The sequence below is a fragment of the Vespa velutina genome, chromosome 11 (assembly GCF_912470025.1).
Source record: "Vespa velutina chromosome 11, iVesVel2.1, whole genome shotgun sequence".
NCBI lineage: Eukaryota > Metazoa > Arthropoda > Insecta > Hymenoptera > Vespidae > Vespa > Vespa velutina.
Window position 1 is genome coordinate 6005509 of NC_062198.1, and position 8842 is coordinate 6014350.

Genomic DNA, 8842 nt, shown 5'->3' on the forward strand with positions numbered 1-8842 from the left:
TTTGTTCCCATTGACCGTAGGTCTAAGGACATTTACGACTCTACACGAGAAATGTAGTGGTCGTTGCTAGTAAATGGCCTTTCTTTCTTTCTTGGCCGTATTTTCATTTCAATAGAAAAAATATTATTTATTTTGAACGCTCCAGGACTGCTCATGTAAATATTTGTATTTGTCGTTTCATCCTCAATATTATCATCGTTATTATTATTATTATTATTATTATTATTATTATTATTATTATTATTATTATTTAATATTGGATTTTACTGTATTACTTCTTATTCTCTTTCCTTATTCTTTTTTCCTTCTTCTTCATTTCCATGATAATCCTTCGATATAAAAGCAAACAAGTTAGATTCGATTGTAGTTCGACTACGACAACCATCATTATAAATAATAATTAAAGGATTCGTTAGGGGGTGGCTAAGTAGTAGATAAGCCATAACACGTCAATCGGAATTTTTTTTTTTTGAACTACTTCGCTATGATCAACTCGCGACGAAAACGTTCTATAATCACGCGATTGTTTCGAGGCCCGACGATAACGCTCATACAAAGTCGTTAAAGTGAATCGAAAATGTGTTCCCTATCGCCGGCATATATATATATATATATATATATATATATATATATATATATATGTATATGTATATATATATATGCATACGTTCTATTTTAACCTATAAAACAAATATGAGACTTCAAAATGGCCAATGCAATTCAAGATAGCCTATCGAAATCAAATTATTATACTTGTTCCTCTACAAAAAAAAAAAAAAAAAAAAAAAAAAAAAAAGAAGGACAAATGTAACACGGGATAATAGCAAAATGGCAGTCACACAATTCAAGATGGCAATACCACATTCACTTGGCATATTTTATCGTTCGTAAAAAATCACGGAGATAATTGATCGAGGAAGTAAAAATTTTTTTGTAATATATTAAAATGAACAAAATTCAGGAACGTATTTAGGATGGGATAATAAGGGGCGTGGATTTTTAAATATTTCAAAAATTTTTTCGAAAAAAATGTAAACGATAAGGTGATTATCGTGCGCTCAACATTGCGTCTCCAATTGCAAAATTAGCCAATAGTGAGCCATTGTGGCCGACCAATTTCAACTATGGAGACTCTAAACGGCTTTAGTAACGGTGACACGAGCCAAAGCGAGAAATTTCAGGGCAATACGAGAGGCAATGGGAGGTCGTCCTCGAGTAAAGCGAGCTCGATTCTCTCTCTTCCCCTCTCTCTTTCTCTATATATCTCTCTATCTCACTCACACTCTCACTCACCCTTCGTAAGAGTCGCTCGAAAACTCGGTCAAAGTCTCGTCGCCGCGACGTCTCGCTTTGGGGATTCGAAGAAAGGAAGGAAGGAAGGAAGGGTCACCTACTTCTTCTCTTCTTTCTTCTCTTCGTTTCTTTTTAAAAGATATCTACTCGATCGGTCGTACCGTCTACAGTCATTAACCTTCGATCCAATATTCTCGTCAAATGATACGTTCTTTTTTTACTTTTACATAATATATACAAATATGCATATATATATATATATATATATATATTTTTTTTTTCTATTAAGAATATAAACATTGTAGTTATTTATTGGACAATGATATTATTAATATTTGCATATTTTTTAGTTTGATTAGAGCCTTTATGAAATAAATGAATTTCGTTAAATAATAATTTTTAAACAAAAATTGATTATATTAATAATACTCGTTAGGACATCGATCGATATTCCAAATAATAATTTCTAGAAATGATTGATTATCTTTTAAATAGAAATTTTGATAATTTTCATCTCTGAATATTAATTAAAAAAAAAAAAAAAAAAAAAAAAAAAAAAAAAAAAAAAAAAAAAAAAAAAAGAACAATTATTCGCAATTGTTTTAATTTTATTTTATATGTAATACATATTTTTTAAATATTGATCATTTATTAAACAACAATTTCGTTAATTTTCAAGAATGTCGAATCTCCTATCTCCCCACCACCTTGCGCCCGTAACAAAAAAATTACTTATCATTTGCAAGTTTTTAATATTCTTAATAATTTCTAAGTAATAATTTGAAATATTTCTCATTATCAATTGATTAACGTTCACAAACACACACACACAAACACACACAGACGCGCATACGAAGATTAATCAATGAGAATGATTAATCCGTGCGATATCAATTCGTATCACCGAATAATAAATAGTATTTCCAAATTTCAATTCCCCCTATTATTCGATTTATAAAATCAAAAGAAGAAGAACATAGATATGTCAGTGAGGACATTGAAAAGGGGAGAAAAGAAAAGAATGTACTCTTTAAGTATCAGTCGAGATCGTAAAGGAGAGGGAGGGCAGGTTTGCGAAGAAGTATAGTGTCTCGGTAAGATAAGCTTTGAATTTGTTCCCTCATCGATACTCTCGATTCAAGTTCAGAGTGTGTGTACCTATCCCCTACCACTCATGAACCCACCCCCTATTTCGCATTTTATTCGACGATGAATCAAGGAGGAGTCGAGAAACGTTGAGGGTATGGGAAGGGGGGAAATGATAAAAAAAAGAAGAGAGAGAGAGAGAGAGAGAGAGAGAGAGAGAGAAAGAAAAAAAAACGAGGGGGAGGAATCACCACCGCTATCGCCGCCACCGTCGCTACCACCTCCACCACCACCTATCGTTGAAATTCGTAAGGGTAGGTCAGAACCGCGAGAAACGAGATGGGTAGAAATCATAAAATTCGATCGGCCCGACCTAGTCAAGAGGGAATCACCCCTCTGCCTATTCTCTGTCTCTCTCTGTCTCTCTCTCTCTCTCTCTCTCTCTCTCTCTCTCTCACCCCCACTTTTTATACACACACACGTACACACATACATATACTCTCTGTCTGCCTGCCTGTCTCTTTTTTTTTCCCTCTCTTTTTCTATCTTTCAATATATGTAGGTATATCCGATATATCCACTTCTCTCGTTTATTCTTCGTTCCGGTTGTGATACCAACCAACCTTCATACTTTCCCGTCATGTGTATGTGTATATATGCGCGCGCGCGCGCGCGTGTGTGCGCTTATGTGTTTGTGTGCGTACTTACACAATAGCGTCCACCAGGGTTATTATGAAATCTAGTGATTTCTTTTTTTTTTTTTTCTTTTTCTTTTTTCTTTTTTTTTTCCGTCGGGACAAGTCAATTTTATTTTCGAAGGATAAAAGGGAAGGGACATATACTTATCATATAATATATATTCAACCATTTTAGGCTAACCATCTAATGTAAGGGATGCGGTGGTGGGGCGACTGACAACCCCCTTTTCGAAAATCTTATATCGTCGACGATAGTCACGGAGTAGCATATCGTTTGAAAGGTCTTTTAATTCTCTTTACGATGGTAATATTTTTTCTTTCTTTCTTTCTTTCTTTCTTTCTTTCTTCTTTTGTACGGCTTTTTTTCTTTTTTTTTTTTTTTTTCTTTTTTAATTTTGACCAAATAGTCGCCGAGAAAATATATACATATTTTTTTTTTTTTTTTATTTCAGGTTGAAAACAACTTTCAATTATATTTTATGAAATATTCGAAATGTGTATCATCAAACCTGTCGATGTAGTAATAAAATCTTTAACGCGATGTACATCAAACATTCCGCAATACATCCGGTGTATATCGATGAATACGTAGCCTGATATCTTGGGTAACCAAATTATTCGTCCACTCTTTTTGCTAAATAATTTGTCCGAAGAGTCGTATCTACGATTTATTTTAGAGAACTAGATTCATCCCCATTGATTTGATATTTTTCCCATGGGGAATATTGAAAATCCAAAATATTCCGCCAATCAACCGGATTCATTAGAAGAATTTCAGAAACGCATGATCGAAGAATAGTCGTTAGATTACACTAAATTTGTAACTGTTGAAGAGAACGTAGAGATGTAACGTCGAGCAAGGATTTTATTATTGCATGGAGAAATCGGCGATACGCCATTTTGAATATTTAAGAAAATAAAAAAGAACAAAAAAAAAAAAAAAGAGAGAAACAAAAATTGTTTTCAATCAGAAAATTCAAACCGCATTTGTTCGAGGATTATTGATTGAAATTAAAAAAAAAAAAAAAAAAAAAAAAAAAAAAAAAAAAAAAGAAAAATAAATAAAAGGAAAGAAAAGAAAAAAAGTGACGTCATTGTAAGGAGAATTAAAAGATCTTTCAAATGATATATCATTTTACTTTTATTGACATTTAAAAAGTTATCCAATTTATCTACAGTTTATTATTATATTATAATTGTATCGTTATTCGTTTTATCGAGATTACAAATATCTATTATAATTATTGACTAATTATTTTCTGAATTAAAAAGAAAAATATATATATATATATAAAATATATTACTTAGGAGAAAAAAATATTTGGCTGGATTTTCAATGAGGACCACTAAATGATTGCAATAAAAATACTCCTTAATATATTTTTAATGTAGAAACGCCGATCAATAAATGTTGTAAATCAGATACACACACACACATACACATACACACACACATACACACATGCACAAACATAGACGTTATTACTTTAGAAAAACACCACCGATATTTTACGATCAAGTTTGGTAAAACATGAAAAAAAGAAGAAAATAAAGTGCAAGGTAAAACGGACCTCTTGTGGATAAAGAGAGATCGAAAAGGAACCAGTAAGAGTGAATGTGTGCGAAAGAAAGAGAAACATAAAGAGGGGGGGGGGAGAGGGAGAGAGAGAGAGAGAGAGAGAGAAAGAGAGACAGGCGGAGACCGAATAAATAGGGGTAGACTCCAACGAAAAGTTTCCTCGTAAAGTCGAAGTGCGATGCAAACTTTTCAGAGAGTCCAATGAACTAGGAAAAATCGGCCAAGTTCGTGTATACGATAAAAACGAATCGAATATACGAGCAATAAGGAAGGAGAGGTTAAGGATTTCGTTTTATCGTATACAGAGTGGATCTAAAAGTTCTTGGGTGATTTAAAAGAAGGGATAAAAAAAAAAAAAAAGGAAAAAAGAGAAGAACCAATTAGTACACTATTTTGCGAGACCTTTTATCAACTAATTTTTACTTCTTTTTTCTTTTTTCTTTCTTTCTTTTTTTTTTTTTTTCCTTTCTTTTTCGTTCACATTGTAAAACTGCACCAAGCTTAGGAGAAACTCTTTCCTTTTAAATCTGAAAGAGAAAAATTACTCGAAAAAGAATATCCATGTGTAATCGATTTTTCGAAAAAATCCTTAGATTGTCTTTTTAACATTTCTCATGTCTTAGGAACATTTTTTGATATAAACTTTTTATAAATAAATATTTGACTTTAGCGTCGCCATCTTGGAGAATATTGTATTAACGATTGAAAATAAACGAAATAATATTAATCGAAATAAAATACAAATAAAAGAATGATAACGTTATTAAATTATATTTTTAATTTTTATTGAGGATATATTATTTTTCTTATAATTGAACTTATTAAATATCAAACGATGTCTACTATTTTGCTTTTCTCACTTTCGAGAAAAAAAATTGAATATTCGTAAAGAGAAATATTATTACGCGATAATAAATTCAATCGTTTTTAATGCAAACGAGTTGATTGGTTAAAGAGCTCTCTCTCTCTCTTTCTCTTTCATACTCTTTTACCCTCTCTCACCCCACACTTTTTTTTATAACCCTTTATCTTTTAACGATAAAACCACAAATGAAATAAATTATTTTAAGGAACGATTTATTTACTTTTGCTAGGCTCTCTCGCTCTCTCTCTCTCTCTCGCTCTCGTTCTCTCTCTCTCTTTCTCTCTTGACGTAACACAGTAATATCGAGATTAGATATAACTTCGACGCTATAAGTTAAATTCAGTAGTTTCAATGTAGGACCGCATTAGAAATGTCTCTAAGCTGGTGCTCCACCCCATAAATTGGGATCGAGCTCAAATTTTAAAGCCTCATTCTCCTTAAAAACGACAATATAAAAAATGTATTAGTGTATTTTCTAAAATCAAGGACAGAAAAAGAAAGAACAAAATGCGTATAAATTAGATTAAAACGTTCTCGGGATCGACGATGAGACACAGTCCTACGTCATTTTTAAATTTTTAGCCTGAAGGCTAGGCAATGTAGATGATGTAGTCCAATATCATTTTTTTTTTCTTTTCTTTTCTTTTTTGTTTTTCATATTAGAGATCGATAATGTATATTACTCATACCTAATTTCATACATTGAAATATGACAGAAGCAGCATAAAATGGAGTCCCTCACTTGTATTGTAATTAATTATTATCAGTTAACAAAAACGGTCTTGCACTAATATCATTGATTGCAAATGTTTTAATAGAAATATATTTTTTCCCTTCGAGAATTCTCAGAATGACGATATTAAGCGTAAAGCCCTTCGTAAAATATAAATACGGTTCTGGCTTTGTTATAATCTCGCAATAGGAAAAGAAGAAGAAGAAGAAGAAAAAGACAACAACAAAAGTATTTGTTTCTTTTTGTCTCGATTCATTAGAATTACATGAATGTATCATAAAAACGCTATGACTACGATGAACGCCAATCAGAAAAAGTTACCGTCTATCGAAACAAGAGCCTCCCCACTCGATCGGCCGATCGATTCGGAACATTAGAGATTCGAGGTGGCGATTATTGCGCCTCGACCACAAGTTGTCGCTCCTCGAGCTCGAGCTCGAGCTCGGGACTCGAGTCGAGTCAAAGTGGAAGCTTTGGAGGAGTTCAGGAGGAGTTGGGGGGTACGGTACGGGGCTGGGTACGGGCAAGGTAGTAAAAGATGGGAGTGAGGTGGTATTAGTAAGACACAGGGGATGAGGGAGGAGGAACCTTTTTTCTTTTCGGTGGGGGTGGTGCTCTTTGTCTCGTACAAAAGGACGAAAACGAGGGTAAAAGAGTAAGAGTGAGTAAGTGTAGGAGTAAGAGAGTGTTAGAGAGAGAGAGAGAGAGAGAAGAGAGCCCACTCCTCTATCCAGGAAGGGCTCTATGGCTTCATTGAAGAACCAAACGACGAGAGAGGATTAGTCTCTCGGCCTCTCAACGATCGTGACGGCCGATATTAGATCGAGATAGATTAGCCTACACACGGTTCTTAGGAAGAGATTACGTCTATTCTAGAAGTCCTGAATAAGGTAACACTGGGTCGTAGCGCAGTGATAATATAAGGAAATAACAATGAAGTCACTGATCATAACAACAGAACGCTGATCGTACCAAGGACATATCATAGTAAAAGTAATACTGATCATAACAAAGACATCAATCAAAGTACAGATATACAACACATTAGGTACACACCAATCCAATTACAGATCATAAAATTATCAAAAGTAATTCAATTAAATACATTATTTTCTTTATCAGATGCGAATTGATTAGTCTTTGTATTACGTTTCGTTCAATTTCAAAGGAAACTTGTATTAATTATAAGCTAAAAATCATTGATAAGGGAATACCAATCAGGTCATTGATCATACCAGGAAATACCAGTCAAGTTGCAGATCATGATAGTGATACAACAGTCAATTCACTGATCATACCAGGAAATACCAGTCGGGCCACTGATCATAACAGAGACAACGCAAGTCAAATCACTGATCATAACAGGGACACAACGGTTAAGTTACTGTTCGTACCAGGAAATATCAGTCAAGTTAGTGATCATACCAGAGACACAACAAGTAAGTCACTGATCATTCCAAGCACACAACAGGCGAATCACTGATCATACCAGGTACATACCAGTCAAAGTACAGGTCGTACTTGGAAATACCGATCAAGTTAAAGATGATAGAATCAACTATTAAAATCACAACAGATTATATCACAACAATTGGGGGAATTAACTGCATCGTCTTCGTTAATGAAAACATTTGATTAGTTTTCGTATTACATTTCGTTTCGTTTCGTTTCATTTCATTTCATTTCAAATGGAAATTCGACTTGATATTTACTAATGAGAGAATAATGAAGATCGATTAAATACAATTGGTAAACAGAAATAATCACGTATTTATCCAATATTTGAATTTTAATTTGAAATTTTTTGTTAACGATATTACTTTTAACTTGGATTACTATGTGTACGTATATATATATATATATATATATCTAAAATTGTACTTTAATAAAATTATTAATTTGCCGTTATTACGAAAGAAAATGTCATTTTCTACGTTATATTTCGGGGGAAAAATTTTCGAAATCAAAGTATTACATTAAAGATCTAATTACGGTATTGCGAATAAAATAGTAATTTTTCTAATTTCATATTCAACGATATTACGAATTTTCTTTATATCTTTTGGATCAAGAGACAGTACAGCGCTATGGGGCGAATATATCGCATCATTTCCATAATGTATATATCAGCGATCCGAGTGCCACCATTAACGTACGTTAATATTTGGAATTATTAAAGCTCGGCGAAAAGTGTTGTACAGACAGAGTCAAAAGTTCTTAGATGATTTTAAAAATTGTTAACATAATACTTCAAAACGTTTTATTATATCCATGCAATATCGGACTCGTAATTTTACGTCTTATAGGCTTCTAATTTTACGAGCTGTTAGAAAAAAAAAAAAAAAGGGAAAAGAAAAGAAAACGAAAAGAAATCGATCGATCTGTCTTTTGAAAAACAAAACAAAAAAAAGACAAGAAAAAGCAATCGAATTTTAACATCATACTGAGACTTTCGTAATTTATATTTAAAAACTTTTGGCCCGTCCTGTAGTAGTAACAGCATCGCGAGATGTTGGATTTGTCGGTGTTATACGCGTCGTGGCCCAAATCTGTCAATCTTCAACTGAAATAGAGAGACAGAGAGAGAG

The 8842-nt window shown here is 33.0% G+C and overlaps 1 protein-coding gene and 1 long non-coding RNA gene across 6 annotated transcripts in view; both read left to right on the forward strand.

Annotated features, from left to right (window-relative positions):
• LOC124953118 overlaps nt 1-8842 on the forward strand; it is a 71383-nt gene that overhangs the window by 27067 nt on the left and 35474 nt on the right. The window lies entirely within an intron of this gene.
• On the forward strand, nt 194-8277 carry LOC124953119. The gene is made up of 2 exons (XR_007102122.1): nt 194-3381; nt 3530-8277. It is a non-coding gene; the product is annotated as an uncharacterized LOC124953119 (long non-coding RNA).